Genomic DNA, 16,786 nt, shown 5'->3' on the forward strand with positions numbered 1-16,786 from the left:
ATCCCACAGTACCCAAGAGAGATAGGTTCCAGGACCCCCCGTGAATACTGAAATCCAAGGATGCTCAACTCCCTCTGTAAAATGATGCAACATGTTCATATAACATATGCACATCCTACCATATACTTTACATCATCTCTAGATTATTTATGATATTGAATACAATGTAAAAGCTGTATAAATAGTTGTAAATACAATGTAAATAGTTGCCAGTGTGGGGCAAATTCAAGTTTTGTATATTGGAAATTTCTGGATATTTTTTTCCTGAATAGTTTCAATATGCTGCTAGTTGAATCCACGAATGTGGAACTTGTGGATATAGAGGGCTAACTGGACTCAAAGACATCATTCAACCATACTTCACACTCTCTCCTACAGGTCATTTTTTCTCTTCTTTCTGGATCATTTCCATCAACATACTAACATGTTGTTGTGTATTTCATTTAAAACAAAACAAAACAAAACTCTTATTTGACCTTACTTCTCCTGTCATTTTTTGCCCCCCTCCTAGTAAAAGATGTCTCAAAAAAGTTGTCTGTTTTCTATGCATCTCTTCATGTTCTCTCTTAAATTATCTTCAGGCTTCTGCTCCCAGCTGAAGAAGTTCTGAAGGCTGCTGTTGAACTCCCTGCCTCCAAATCTAAAGGTCACTTCTCAGCCTCATCTAACGCGACCTATTAACAGCATTTAATCACTCCACCCTCCGTGATACACCTTCTTCACATGGCATCCATGTTCTTGGTTGTTCTTTTACAGGCTCCTTAATATTGGAGGGCTCAAGGGCTCAATCCAAAGCTCTCTCTCCATTCCTATTCACTTCCTTGGGGATCTCATTTGCAATCATGGCTTTAAGTAACATCCATATGCCAACAAAGTCCAAGTTCAAACCTCTGGTTCAAATCTGAACTAGATAAATGAATATGCAATTGCAGACTCTTCACCTCCACCCATGTCAAATAGACACACTAAACTCAGCATCTTCAAAACGGAGCTCCTGACCTGACCTCCCAGGCGTGATCCCCTCACAGTCTTTACTGTCTCTGCTGAAGGCAAATTCATCCTTCCAGTGGTCCAGGCCAAATGCCTTGCAGTCATACATGCCTACATGCCTCTTCCTTTTTCTCACACTCCAAATTCAGTCCTTCAGGAAATCATGTTTCTCTACCATAGATGTGTATCCAAACACTCATCCCTTCTTAATGGCTGCCCTGCTACTACCTTGGTCTACACCACTGCTCTCTCTTCCTGGGTTACTACAATAGTTTTCCTTATCTTTCTCCCCACATTTACATTTGCCCATGCCCAGCCAAGTCTAGTCTCAACATTGCAGCTGAAAAAGTCGTGATTCTTTTCAAATGTAAGTTCTGGGCAAAGCCCAGCAGTAGCTGTCATTTTCTCTCCGAGTAAAAGCCTATGTCCTTACAATGACCTATAAGTCTCTCCCTTTTGAGCTTCCTGTTATCTTTATTACCTTCACTCCCACCACATCCCTCTCACTTAGCTTCAGACACTGACTACCTTGCTACTCACTGAGCCTGCCCCACAGTCTCCTTAGGGCTTTTGCACCGGCTGATTCTTCGCCTGGATTATTCTTTCCCCTGATGTCCACATGCTTCATTTCCTCATCTCCTTCAAATATTTGCTCTGATGTCAGGGTCTACCCTGATGACCCTGTTAAAAGTGCCACCTTCCCCAGCCCTGAAACACCAATCTTTAATCCTTTTCTGTTCTTTTCTATCTTCTATTACCGTAAAACCTACAGCATGATTCATTTACTTATTACATTACCATTGATTGTTCAATCCACTTTCTACCTTGAGAATCTAAACTCAAAGAAGGTGAGAATATTTCTTTTATTCGTGGACATATACAAGGCACCTAGAAGAGTGTAAGTACATAGTAGGTGCTCAGTAGATATTTGTTGAGTGAATGAATAATGGATTGTTTTAATTCTAGAAAATTCTTTTTTAAAACTTAAGCCTCTCTTTTTTATTCATCCAGTTTCACTATCTTCCATCTGATCATTTTGAGTGCATATTTTATTGAGATATGTGTCTGTGCACACACATGTACATATACACACACGGTCATATATTTTTAACTTTCTTTCGCATGTTCCATATTTTTGCATTGACAATTTTTTATTGACCATTGAACTATGGACTTTCCCTACACTCCCCACAACAATGCAAAAAGGGAGATATACCTATATTTACTTTAAATATGCAGAAAACGAAGCCCAGGGGAATTTCTTAATTTGTAACACAACTATTAGATCACAGAGTCGGGGTTTGAATACAGCCTGCTGCTCTGATTGTTAGCCCTCACATAGGAATGCAGAATACAAACAAGGCCAGACACTCACTAAACGGTACTATTTCTGTCTTTCTCACCAGGAGCTCCTTCAGGTCTGTGACATCCTAAATGGGTAGACTCCAGACACAGGAGACAGGACCCGCCCTCCTGGACCAGCAGGCACTGAGCATGCGCACGGTCCAGCGTGGTTCCCCTCCCCGGCCACAGCAGCCGCAAGCCAGGAACCAGGTCATCTTTCCTCTACCTGATGTAAAAATAAATAACCGTGCCAAAAAATCCAATCTCTGTTTGGAGGCACTAAATCCCCTCTCCTTTCCAGATGGCTAGGAGATTTCTCCCAGGTGGTAAATATATTATTAAGAAGTCATTTCACCGTGAAATTGTCTATTCAAAACACAGACAGAAGTTAATATATTAGGACAACCTGTCTGAAAACTCGCTTTGGAGAAAATTTATTTTTGTTTAATATAAAACCTGGTATGATACAAGACCCCTTTCTACCTCAGGCAGCTAAAGTCATCCTCAGTTAGAACATGTCAGGGAGCCTACCACCAGGAGTCCTACCACCCACCTAGAACCGGTGATTACCCTTCCCTATGTGGAGCCCTACATCAGGGCAGGTAATGATGCTGGGTCTCACAAGACGTTATACATAGACTTGGGCGCACAGTAACTTTCTCCATCCGGGAGCTGAGGAGCTTAAACATCCTTTGTTGGTCTTGTTCTAGGTTGGCCTTCAAACTTATGATTAAGGACCATCCTGGGCGAAGGTGGTAGAATTAGCATGACTTCCGTTTCATCATTAGAAAAACCATATCAGTCATGAAACAGAACAAGGGCTCTTAGCAAGGACCCAATTGAATGTGACTCTCCTAAATATTAACTCATTCATGCATTGCTGATTCACTCTTTAATAGCCGATTTCTTATATTACAGAGACAATTACTGGAGCAGGTTACCGGCTATCAGTGAACATCTACATTATAATGAGAACAGGGTTTGAGGATTTGCACAATCTGTTAGAAAAACGCAATTTACAGAGTCACTAACCACGTAATTGAGAGGTGAGGGTTAGAGAAGACATGACAGAGGAAGTACCTTTTCAAAGGATCTTGAAGATGGGGTGAACTTCATGGGAAACTTGAAAGAAATGCTTATCTACAAAGGACCCCTGCCTGCCCTGGTCTTGACACCAACATCGCTCAAAAAATATTTATTCCTTCCCCCCAAAATCTAAAAAAGGGTGGAAATATGTATACCTATGACTGATTCACTTTGCCATACAGCAAGAAACTAACACAACACTGTAAAGCATTATACACCAATAAAAATTAATAATAAAAAAGTATTTATTCCTTCTCCAGCAAAGGTTTTTCAGGTTAACATAGATGTACTTTCTTCTATAGCCTGACTTTTATGTTTTGAGTTTTGTCAGTAAAGTTTAAAGACAAAATGCAAAGTATTTCATAACTTACATGTAGGGAATACTGAGGTTCTCCACAGGCCTCACAAGAGACTTCCCTTTTGTTTTAAAATGAATCCCCTCAGGAGTGACAGATTTATTACTAATCACACAATGAATTTGTTACACATCACCAGTAGCAAAATCGAACTGACACCTAAATAATGTCTAATAAAGAATTTCTTAATTTAGTCAATTATTTTGATCTAACTAATTACTCACTTAAATAAGAATTCATTCAAGCAACTGCCTAGGCTTCTTTTTCAGAAAAAAACAAAACAAAACAAAACAAAACAAAACAAAAAAACCCAGTTCCAGAGTAATTAGTAAACCAGTAATTTAATAATCCCCTGAGGAATGAAACAATTTTTCACATATTTAAAGTAAATAAAGCATCCCTTAATGGGTAACTGACTTCTGCAGAGACTCAGTAAAGGTCTAGACACTCATAAAATGGAGAGAACTCTACAAGGGACGTCATGCTTATTGGAAAACCATTTTAAATGAGCTTGAATTTCCAGCCTCAGATACCAGTATAGATACTAAAAAAGACGTGTTAATGTGATTTAGAAACATGGATCCACCCTTCGCTCACACACAGCACTAATTGTCTCCTTTCTGTGTTGCAGGCATTGTGCTGTGCTCTGGAATATAAAAATGAGAATTCCCTTAACAATAATTTTAATTCACTCACTACTTCAGTCCATAAAGGTTTAAGGGAGATTTACAAAAATAAAAAAGCAAGAGCTCTGCCCTGGAGAAGCTTTTAAACTATTTTACAGAATTAAAATTCCATGAGAAACCTTGAAAAACAGAGGAAGAACTAGGAAATGCAAGGTGGTAGATATCCTGATTATTTTGAAGAAAAGCTTTTATTGGAATATAAATACATATACAGTGGGCAGCATGAGCAGTATTCCCACAGAAGACAGAACTGCTTTAGTGCCATCATTGGTTGAAGAAATAGAATATCACCCTTATTCAGAAGCCCCTCTCTTGACCCCTCCCTACCTCTGCTTTCCAAAAGTAACACTATCCTGACCTCTATCAACAGGTTAATTCTGTCTGTTTCATATGCTATATACACAGGATCCCTTGCGGTGAATTCCTCAGCATCTGGCTATCTTTGCTCAACATTCTTCCATATTATATACAGTTTGTCAGTCTTAGTGTTTATACTATTCCATTGGATGAATATATCCCAATCTATTAGACTATTCATATGAGTTACTTCCAGTTTGAGGGTAAAACAAATAGTACAGCTATGAACATTTTTGTAAAATATATGTTGGGGCATGTATATATCTATGCTTGGGGAATCTTCACTTGGAAGAATAACATGCAATTCTGTAGCTGGTAGTTCTAAATAATTTTCTAAAGGGTTTGTACCCACTTAGACCCCCAGCAGCAGCATAAGGGGGTTCTAGTTGCTCTACACTTTCACCAGCACTTGGCATTGTTAGTCTTTTAATTTTAGCCATTCTGATGAATTCACAGGTAATATATTGTTGTGGTTTTAATTTAAATGTCCCTAATAATTAGTGAGGTCAAGTTCCTTTACAAATATTAGTCATTTTGTGAATTGCCTATTTAAATCATTGGGTCATTTCTATTGGATGTCTGTCTTTTTATTTTTGATTTGTAAGAGTTGTTTATACATTCTAGGTATGTCTTTTGTCAGTTAGGTGAATATCCCAATTGCTCAGATCAGGAGCTTGAATTCAATCCCCTGTTACTGGGTCATATGTCATAGCATATGTCATAGCCTTTAAACACACATAATATACAAACATATTTGGCAATTTTCATTTGACATTTTGAATGGTTAGAGTTGGATTTGTGCATTAAACTTTGCACTACCACTTAGACCTTAAAAACAGAGAAATGGCTCCAGATCTGAGCTCCAAAAGATAAAGAAAGTCTAAGTAAAAAACAAAGAACAAGTATCTACCATCCCCTAAAATCTATTATTCTTCTTACCATACATTTACTCTACAGGTTAGTAAGCCCCATGAGGGTGGGGACCTTTGCAGATCCGGTTTGCTGCTGTGTTCCTCGGAGTTGAGAACACTACTGAGCACGTAAGAAGGATGCCAAAGACATTTATTGAATGAAATGATGACTAGGGTCACATATCAATGACCTGTCTCAGAGGATTTTAACTGCCTTATACACACCAATAATGATCATAAACCCCATCTTACTTGTTAGCTATTAAGGAAGCAAGCATTTTAGGTCATATAGCCAATGGGAAGCACTAGAGCAGGGTGATTTAAATCATGCCCTATAGAGCAAAAACACCTAGGTTTGGATCCTGGCACTAGTGCTAAGTAGCTGTGTGACCTGGTTAAGTTATCTAACCTCTCTGTGCCTCAGATTCCTCATGTGTAAAGTACACATAATAATATCATTTATCTCATTGTGTTGCCGTGCAGATGAAAAAAATTAATGTATGTGAACTATTTCAAGGAAACTTGGTCTGTGGTAAGAGCTCACTAAGTACTAGTGATGGTGATGATTTTGGTGGTGATGACACTGATGTTGATGATGAAGATGATAACAGAAGCTCTGTTTGGTAGACCTGGGTTGTGCATCTGAGATTGACATTAGCATTCTGCCATCTTCTTTGGAGTTTTTCTTCCTTCAGACTATCTCTTTTTACACCCAGCCTTTCCCCTTGTGTGCTGTCTTCATGTCCTGCTCTGTTCTGCAGTGCATAGCCAGCCCTGTCTCTCCACCACCCCTGGGCCTGGCTCCAGATACAGCTTACCCAGAAACCAGGTGGAGAAGCTGAGAGGTAAGTGCTTTCCTAGTAAGTGAAGCCTATTGGAAAAGCCTGGAGGCTGGCAGATCTGGGCACAGATCTTGATTCATCTTTTGTGGCCTATGGGACCTGAATGACTTTTTTGACAGTAACCTACTACCTCTCCATTGTCTCATCTGTAAAACAAATAAAATTAAATTTATTTCATGAAATTTATGTAAGAATCAAAAATGATATATTGTATTTATTTTTTAATTATTTTATTATTTTTTAAATTAATTATTTTTTTTGGCTGTGTTGGGTTTTCGTTTCTGTGTGAGGGCTTTCTCTAGTTGTGGCGAGTGGGGGCCACTCTTCATCGCGGTGCTCAGGCCTCTCACTGTCGCGGCCTCTCTTGTTGCGGAGCACAGGCTCCAGACGTGCAGGCTCAGTAGTTGTGGCTCACGGGCCCAGTTGCTCCGCGGCATGTGGGATCTTCCCAGACCAGGGCTCGAACCCCTGTCCCCTGCATTGTCAGGCAGACTCTCAACCACTGTGCCACCAGGGAAGCCCCAATATACTATATTTAAAGCACCCAATTAAGTGCCTCGGTGTAGGCAGCTCTCACAAATGGTGGTGACTGCTAATGATCCATCAGAGTACCACATGGCACTCTAAGACCTTCTCCCCCAATTAGGAGCATAAGTCTGGAATCAGATGGGGTCCAAAACATCCCTCTGCCTCTTACTAGCTGTGTGACCTTGGGCAAGTCATAGAAACCTCTCTGCTCTTTAGCTCGCTTTCTTGTAAAATGGGGATAATATTAGTACCTACTTCTTCGGGTACTTTGAGGAATAAATGAGATGAGGTATATGAAACACATTTCCTGGAGCATATTATATGTCAGCTAATGTTAGCTATTGATAAAAATGACAGAAATGGAGAGTGAATTGCTGGTGCTGACACAGCTAGGAAATGCTGGCTAGGTAGACAAACTCAGGTCTATCTGACTCAAAACCCACATCCTTTCCACTGTGCTACAATTCTTAGATACCCAAATCAAGAAAGATATCTAAGGAAAACATGCAGACAGGTGTAGTCTATTTGGTAATACTTATATTTATAAATTTCTGTTCAAGATACAGCCAACAGGATATATTTTGTGAGCTTAATATCTTCTGGGCTAGTTACTATTACAGAGGAAAACTTTATTTTGTGGGTATTAACTACAGTTCTAATCCTGCTATTTCATAAATATTTTGTTCACGCTATGAACAATAGCAAATCAGTCTGTAATTACTAAAGGAAAGACCTCATTACAACAAATATCTTACAACAGAGCAGCCTAAATTATATTTTTAAATTACTTTATCATTTGGAAAGCACTTAACAGTCTTCAAAGAGTGTTCTCATATGTGTATGCATGTATGTATGCATGATATATGTATGTAAGTATATATATGTGTGCTGTGTATGTGTGTGTGTTTTTACATGCACACATACATACAGGCATACACTTCCCTCAGTTGATCCAAAAGCAATCCTGAGAACGGGTTACTAGTATTTTCCTTGCTTTACAGCCAGGGAAGCTGGAGCTTGAAAAGTCTTAGTAACTCATCTGAAGCCACAGAATTAGTAAGTGATGGGTCCAGAATTTTGATATCAGATCTTACTCCAGGTTTCCCTGCACTGGATTGCCTCATATCCAAGCTGAGTGTGAAGTCAAGATTAATTGTCATAGACTATTTCATAGACCATTCATAGGTCCACATTTGCCCTATATTGGGATTAAAAACAAAGCTCATAGTCAATTCTTTACTACCAGTGAGTCTATACAGTCATGATTCTTTTTACCATGAAAGAACAAATACACAGGTCAAATCCTCCTCAGGGCATCATGTTTTTTTTCTCAGAAGTGAGGTTTCTCTGTAATGATTGCTTTGCCAAACATCACATGCTCAGTTCCCTGGCTGTTGCTTCTGAATTTGGTCCCGCAGACTCTGACATTGAGTTAGCAGGTGAAGAAATTACTCTGAACTGATGAGTGAAAGGGAGAAGCATCATGCATACATATGACCTCTGCTTTTTCCTCCTCTTACATCTAGAATTCGACCTGAGTGCTTATGTTTGTGTTTGAGTGTGTGTGGCTTGTTTGGATGGGTGGTTTAGGAGTTTGAGTATGTTTTGCAACAAATCCTTTCCCTTTGTTCATCTATCTGTATGCAGACGAATCTTCCCGTGTAGGAGAATTGACTAATATTGGCTTTTCACATATATGTGTACAGGTAATCAGACCTCTCTGCTCTCCACCTTCAGTATGTAGATTAACTTTGGGATCCTTTGTGCTTTCATGAATATTTAAGGGACTCCTATAAACCATGAGTTAATCTGAACACGGGGCTGGTCTGAGAGCAGAATTCATTCTCTTTAATTTAGGTCTAGAATATCTGAGACCTAATTTTTACTGAAAAGCCATAGTATGAATGCAATTCAGGAACGCTCTCCTCTGCAGTTCAAAGGGTGGCTTTTCCAGGGAACGTTACCAGCTACACAAGCCATGAGGCCTCCTGGAAAACATAGGCCATAGAAAATGGGTGCATTAGGGACAAAATGACAGGCAGGTTGTTCTCACCTGAGAGGCATGGATTCTACAATCCTGCCTCCACAATACACAGTGATCCTTTGTCATCTCACTGTGTGCAACCCATGATGACTCCCCATCGTTGTTTCCCACCTCTGCCAGGAACGCTTCATCCCAGTGCTCTGCATGGCCAGGGACAGCTAATTCCCCAAACTCTCTGTCTATATAGACCCAAAGCCTCTTTGTAAGTAAGTCTCTCCTCTTTTCTATCACAGCATCTTACCTTTTACCTTTATATGCAACATATGATTAGATTTACATTTGTTGGTTTTGTTTGCTATTCATTATCTATCTTTCCCAAGTAGACAGTAGGGACCATGAGGGTGGAAATAACATCTTTCATCCATCAATGTATACCTAGAGCCTGGTACAAAATAGGTACTCAACAATGTTTGTTGGATGAATAGAGAAACTAACAGATGTATGCATAAGTGAGAGAATGAAAGTACTGCCTGTGAGCACTGCCATCTCCAACCATGAACTAGAGGGGCAGAGACTCTCAGACTTCTTATGTATGTGTGCTAGTTGAAATGTCACTATCCCATGCTGTGTAAGTGCAGAAACTGTACACCTGTGTTTGTGACCACACTGCTCCTGGGAGGCAGAGACTGCAGATTCAGGGGCTTATATCACAAAAGCTTTAGAAGTCAACTCTCTTGCTGTTTGGAACTAGACTACATCCTGCTCAAAAGAACTATTGAGAATGAACCACTAACAAGCCTGGGTCTTGTTCCTTTGTACCTCTGTCGATATCCACCCCCACCCATCTCTTCTACCCCTGGCCTTTGCTCCTCTGTCTCCTATTCTTCTCTCATCCACCAGGGTTTCCACTGTGCCATCTAGAGTATTTACTCCATAAGCTTTTCAAGGTGTTATGCTCATTTCCTTAAATTAGCTGACTGCCGAAATCTGGATATCTACTGAGCACACTGCTCCTTGGAACTTTAGCCTTATATTCTCTCAAACCGACACCTGCTTCAGAGTCTGCAGGTGTAGAGGTGTCCTTCCTGTTGATTATCACCCTTTCCATACAACTACTCACTCATCTTCTTGTTAAAATTGCTTCTTGAGGCCCATGTCCTTTGTCAATCCCACCTCCATCTCTCCTTGTTTCCATCTTACTAACCTCCTTGTTACTTCCATTATTCATCAAGGACTTTGGAATCTACATAACTTACCCCAAACCCTGACTTAATTATTGACCTAACAATCAATAACCCTTTCCCCTATTCTATCTCAAGGATCTATTCCCGTAGATATCACAACCTCTGTCATAACCTGTAACTGATCTAATTGTAAAATTATTGACTTAACCTTCCACTTTCCTGCCATAACATCCTACTTTCCAATCTTCTTTTCCAACTTCCACTAGAAACATTCTTCAAATTCATTGATATCTCAGTATTGTATTGAGATATTGTATTGTATTGAGATCCCTCAATATTTTATTGTATTGAGATCCCTCTTTTCCCCCCCAAATTAACATCCTTTCCACAATTTCTCCTAAATTGTTTAGTTTTCATGACACTTCATTTCAATTACAGTCTTGCCAATGTCAAACTACCTTGACCCTCTTGTGTTTCCTTTGCACCTTTCTTGAACTGGGTAGGAATCCAAACATATGCTTTATCCAAGCTTATGAGCAGCCAAGAATGTCAGACAGGAGGTCAGATTGATCCCTCTACAAATTCATTATCAATAACCTCTAATGAATCCACATTAATGTTTGGAAATCCTTCTCTGTAACTCTGTCCAACTAGTATTCCAACTCTCTGCCATCCTTAACTTCCTGCTACCTTATCCACATAATAAGATGGGATGAAGTGATAGTAGACCACTTCAAATTTTTCTGAATTTATCAACCACTGCTTACCCATTCTCAGTTCAAAGGAATCACCTCCTCAAGTGTTTGACTAGAAGGTTTCTGCCTTGCAGCCCCTCTGTCCTGACCTAATATAGAAAGATAGAAAGGAACATTCTTGAGGGAAATCCTCTTTGTGAGGGAGAGGAGAAGAGAGGGGGATGTCTCTGATTTATTCTCCTTTCTAAAGTGGAATGGAACTGGATTGCTGCAAAAATGTCTCATGAAGTTGATGGCTGCCTGTAATAATAAGGTAATTGCCATCCAGTTAATAGTTGTTGAGCTGCAAGGCCTACTGACCTGAGTTGTATTATTAAAGTGAAGAGATGAGCACTAGAAAGAAATGGGATGGTGTATAACCACAGAAGGAGATCCATACTATTCCCTGGAGTTCCAATAGTCCTGTAGACTTATGCATGATGTATCTAACAGTGTTTGTGGGCCATGAACGTGTGGGAGTGGATAAGGTTGTGGGTTTGAGGATTACTGAGGACTTCATCAGACTGGAACAGAGAGTCTAGAGCATCTGAATAAAGTGATGACTTCACACCAGCTGAGGATCAGCTGGACAATAAGCTAGATGACTAGCTTAGACCCAGAGCTTAGAGTGTAACCAACACTCTTTGGGCAGAGATAGTCCTTTCCTTTTTTTTCCAACTTTATTGAGATATGATTGACATATAACATTCTGTATGTTTAAGGTATACAATGTGTTGATTTGATACATTTATATATTGCAAAATGATTACCACCACAGTTTTAGCTAACACCTCCAACTAATCACAATAATTAGAGCAGATATGAATTAATACAGACCAGAAAAATGATAGAAAAAATCATTGAAAATAAGCACTATTTTTTGAAAAGATGAACAAAATTGACAAAACTTTAGCTAGAGAAATTAAGGAAAAAACAGAGAAGACTCAAATAAATAAAATCAGAAATGAAAGAGGAGACATTACAAGTGATACCCAAAAAATACAAGGGGCCATGAAATACTACTGTGGATAATTATATGCCCACAAATTGGATAACCTAGAAGAAATAGATAAATTCTTAAAAACATACAACCTACCAAGAGCGAATCATGAAACAGAAATTCTGAACAGACAGAGAATGAGTAAGGAAATTGAATCAGTAATCAAAGATCTTCCAACAAGGAAAAGCCCAGGGCCAGATGGGTCACTGGTGAATTCTACCAAAAATTTAAATTATTAATACCAATTTTTCCTTCCAAAAATTTGAGGAGGAGTGAACACTCCCAAACTCATGTCATGAGGCTAGAATTACCCTGTTACCAAAGACAGATAAGGACACTACAGGAAAACAAAACTACAGACCAATATGACTAATGAATATAAACACAAAAATTCCCAGCAAAATACTAGCAAACTGAATTCAAGAGTACATTTAAAGTTTCATGCACCTTGATCAAGTAGGATTTATTCCTGGAATGTAAGAATGGTTTAACATATGCAAATCAATAAATGTGATATACCACATTAATAGAATAAAAGATAAAATGATATGAGCACCTCAATAGATGCAGAAAAATCACTTGAAAAAATACAACATCCTTTCATGATAAAAGAATAATTTAACAAATTGGGTGTAAAAGGAACATATCTCAACATAATAAAGGCCATATATGACAAACCCACATCTAACATCACACTCAGTGGTGAAAGGTTGAAAGTTTTCCTTTAAGTTCAGAACAAGACAAGTAAGCTTATTGTCACCACTCAAATTCAACATAGTACTGTAAGTCTTAGCCAGAACAATTAGGCAAGAAAGAGAAATAAAAGATATCCAAATCAGAAAGGAAGAATTAAGATTGCCTTTGCTTGCAGATGGTGTGTGCTTATAAATAAAAATTCTAAAGACTCCACCAAAAACATGTTAAAACTAATAAATGATTTATTAAAGTTACAAGACACAAAATTAACATACAGAAATCAGCTGTGCTTCTGTACACTAACAACAAGATACCTGAAAAAAAAATCCCATTTACAATAGCATCAAAAACAATAAAACAATAAAATACTTAGGAATAAATTTAACCAGGGAGGTGAAACATCTGTACACTGAAAACCACAGACTGTAATGAAGGAAACTGAAGAAGACACAAACTAATAGATATCCTATGTTCATGATTGAAAGAGTTAATATGGTTAAAATGTCCATACTGCTCAAAGCCATTTATAGATTCAATGCCATCCACATCAAAATTCCACATCATTGTTCACAGAAATAGAAAAAAAAATCCTAAAATTTTTATGGAATCACAAAAGAGCCTCAATAGCCAAAACAACCTTGAGAAAGAAGAAGGCTGGAGCATCACACTTCCTGACTTCAAACTCTACTACAAAGCTATAGTAATCAAAAGAACATGGCTAATAATAGTTATATAGACCAATGGAACAGAATCAAAATCCCAGAAATCAACCCTTGAATATACAACCAAGTAATATGTGACAAGGGAGCCAAGAATACACAATGGGGAAAGGATAGTTTCTTTAATAACTGGTGTTGAGAAAACTGGATAACCACATGCAGAAGAATGACAGTAGACCCCTATCTTACACCACTCAAAAAAATTATCTTGAAATGGATTAAAGACTAAAACATAAGAACGGATACAGTAAAACTTCTGAAAGAAAACACAGCAGAAAATCTCCTTGACCTTGGTTTTGGCAACAATTTTTTGGGGTAAAGCACAAAAAGCACAAGTAAAAAAAGCAAAATTAGTAGGTGGGACTACATCAAACTAAAAAGCTTTGGGAAAAGAAACACTCAACAAAATAAAAAGGCAACCTATGAAATGGGAGAAAATATTTGCAAACCATGTATCTGATAAGGAGTTAATATCCAAAATATATAAAGAACTCATACAACTCAACAGCAAAACTCAAACAATCTGATGAAAAAATGGGCAGAGTAACTGGAATAGACGTTATTCCAAAGAAGACATATAAATAACCAACACATACATGAAAAGGTATTGGACATCACCAATCATCAGGGAAATCCAAATCAAAACCATAGTGACACATCACCTGTTAGAATGGCTATCATCAAAAGACAAGAGATAACAGGTATTGGTGAGGTTCTGGATAAAAGGGCATTGTGTACTGTTGTGGGAATGTAAATTAGCACAGCCACTATTGAAAATGGTATGCAGGTTCCTCAAATAATTAAAAATATAACTACCATATGATCCATCAATCTCATTCCTGGGTATATATTCAAAGCAAATGAAAACAGAATTTCAAAGAGATAGCTGTACTCCCATGTTCATTGGAGCATTATTCACATTATTTGCATTATAGTCATGATATAGAAGCAACATAAGTACCTGTCATAAGATGTGGTATATAAATGCAATGGGATTTTTTTTTTTAGTTCTGAGAAAGGAAAATCCTGTATTTTGTGGCAGGATGGATGGACCTTGAAGACACTTGCTAAGTGAGATAAGTCAGAGAAAGACAAGTACTGTAAGTACTGTATGATGTCACTTATATGTGGAATATAAAAAAGGCAAAATCATAAAACCAGAGAGTAGAATGGTGTTTACCAGGGACTGGGAAATGGTGGGAATGTGGATATATTGTTCAAAAGTACAAAATTCTACTTATAAGATCAACAAGTTCTGTGGATCTAATGTACAACATGGTGATTACAGTTAATAATACTGTGTTATCTACTTGAAAGTTGCTTTTCTATTGTTTTTCTAATTCATATCTGCTCTAATCTTTGTTATTTCATCTTTGTTATTTCCTTCCTTCTAATAAGTTTGGGCTAAGTTTGTTCTTTTTCTTCTGGTGTAAAGTTAGGTTGTTTATTTCAGATTTTTCTTTTTTCTTAATGTAGGCATTTAATGATATATACCCTTGCAGGACATTTGGTCCTGTCCAAGATGTCCATAAGGCATTTAAACCATAGGACACTTGGTTCATGCCAAAAGGTCCATGAGCATATTTGGCCCATGCCAAATGGTTTTGGACGGGACCAAATATTAAGAACCTTATGGCATGAACCAAATGTCTCCATGGACATTTTGGACAGGACCAAATGACCAAGAATCATTGGTTATTTTTGATGTGGACCAAATGTCATATGGACGTTTTGGACAAGATCAAATATCAAGGACCTTTTGGCATGAACCAAAAGTCTGTTAACCCTATAAATTTTCCCTTTAGAACCTTTTTTGCAGCCTCCCATGGGTTTTGGTTTGTTGTGTTTCCATTTTCATTTGTTTCAAGATATGATTTTATTTCTTCTTTGGCCCATTGTTGATCAGGAGTGTGTTGTGTACTTTCCACCTATTTGTGAATATTTTAGCTTTCTTCCTGTTACTGATTTCTAGTTTCATGTCGTTGTGCTTGGAAAAGATACTTGGTATGATTTCAATCTTCTGAAATTTTCTAAGACTTGTTTTGTGAACTATTATAAGATCTATCTTGGAGAATGTTCCATGTGCACTTGAAAAGAATGTGTTTTCTGCTGCTGCTAGATGGAACGTTCTCTATATGCTTCTTAGGTCCATTTGGCCTAAAATATGATTCATGTCCAAAGTTTCTTTTTATTTTTTTCTGTCTGGATGATCTACCCATTGTTGAAAATGGGCTATTAAACTTCCCTAGTATTATTGTATTGTTGTCTATTTTTTCCCTTCAGATATGCTAGTATTTGCTTAGTATATGTAGGTGCTAAAATGTTGGATGCATATTTATTTATGATTATTATATCTTCTTCAGGAATTGACTCTTTTATCATTATATAATGATCTTCTTTTTCTCGTTTTATCGTTTTGGGCATAAAGTCTATTTTTTCTGTTACAAGTATAGCTACCATTGTACTCTTTTCATTTCCATTTTCATGGAATATCTTTCTCCATTCCTTCACCTTGAACCTCTGTATGTCCTTAAAATTTACATGAATCAAGGACTTTCCTTTTCCATTTTCTTCCTTATTTGCATGAATATCATTTATCCATGGAATGCAGGTGAGTTTAAGCACTGAGTGAGAAGACCATACCACAGCCCCATCTACATATCAAGCCATTCAAATAAAAATCTGAGTCCTTTTGGGGAGGCAGATTTGAATAAAATATGAAATTACAATATTAAACCAGGCTGGTCAAGTTTTAAACAGTTAATCAATTGACTAGTTATGGAATTAAATAGATGTTATTGGGAATCCCTACTGGCCATGGGGAAAGGGGATTCTATTTTTCATAAAGGTTGACAGAAGTTATTAGAAAAGCATTCTGTGTTTATATTCAAACTGTGTACGTCCACTATCACATCTATATTGGAATTCATTCTCTCTTCCTCCTATCACTAGAATATAGGAGTTACTACTTCTCCTAGCTAAACTCTCTCTCTCTCAATATTTCACTTGGGTCTTATCCCCTCCAGCCTTCTCCAGAACCTGATAGTGCTGATTTTCCTTTTTATTCTTCTGTATAGGTGGTTAGTTCCTACAACTACATTTAAACAAGCTCAATCTATCTTCAGAATCTTTCCCTTGACTCCTTATCTCTCTCCATCCATAGCCCCATTTTTCTTCTTACTTTCACAGTCAAACTTATTCTCAAAATAGTTGTATATATTGTATTATTTCCTCTTCTCCCTATTACTCCTCATCCTATTGCTGTACCTACTGTCTTATGGCAACATGCTAAGGCTTCAAGACTTTCATGTTATGAATCCAATGTCCCCTCTTCTGCCCCCATCACATTCCCTCAATCATCAATGCTGT

The 16,786-nt window shown here is 37.9% G+C and overlaps 1 protein-coding gene across 4 annotated transcripts in view; it reads right to left on the minus strand.

The window, feature by feature from the left end:
- NTM (neurotrimin) overlaps positions 1 to 16,786 on the minus strand; it is a gene marked incomplete at its 3' end in the record, with an annotated part of 926,915 nt that overhangs the window by 458,720 nt on the left and 451,409 nt on the right. The gene's annotated exons all lie outside the window — the stretch shown is intronic.

This window comes from Hyperoodon ampullatus (assembly GCF_949752795.1).
Source record: "Hyperoodon ampullatus genome assembly, chromosome: 7".
Lineage (NCBI taxonomy): Eukaryota > Metazoa > Chordata > Mammalia > Artiodactyla > Ziphiidae > Hyperoodon > Hyperoodon ampullatus.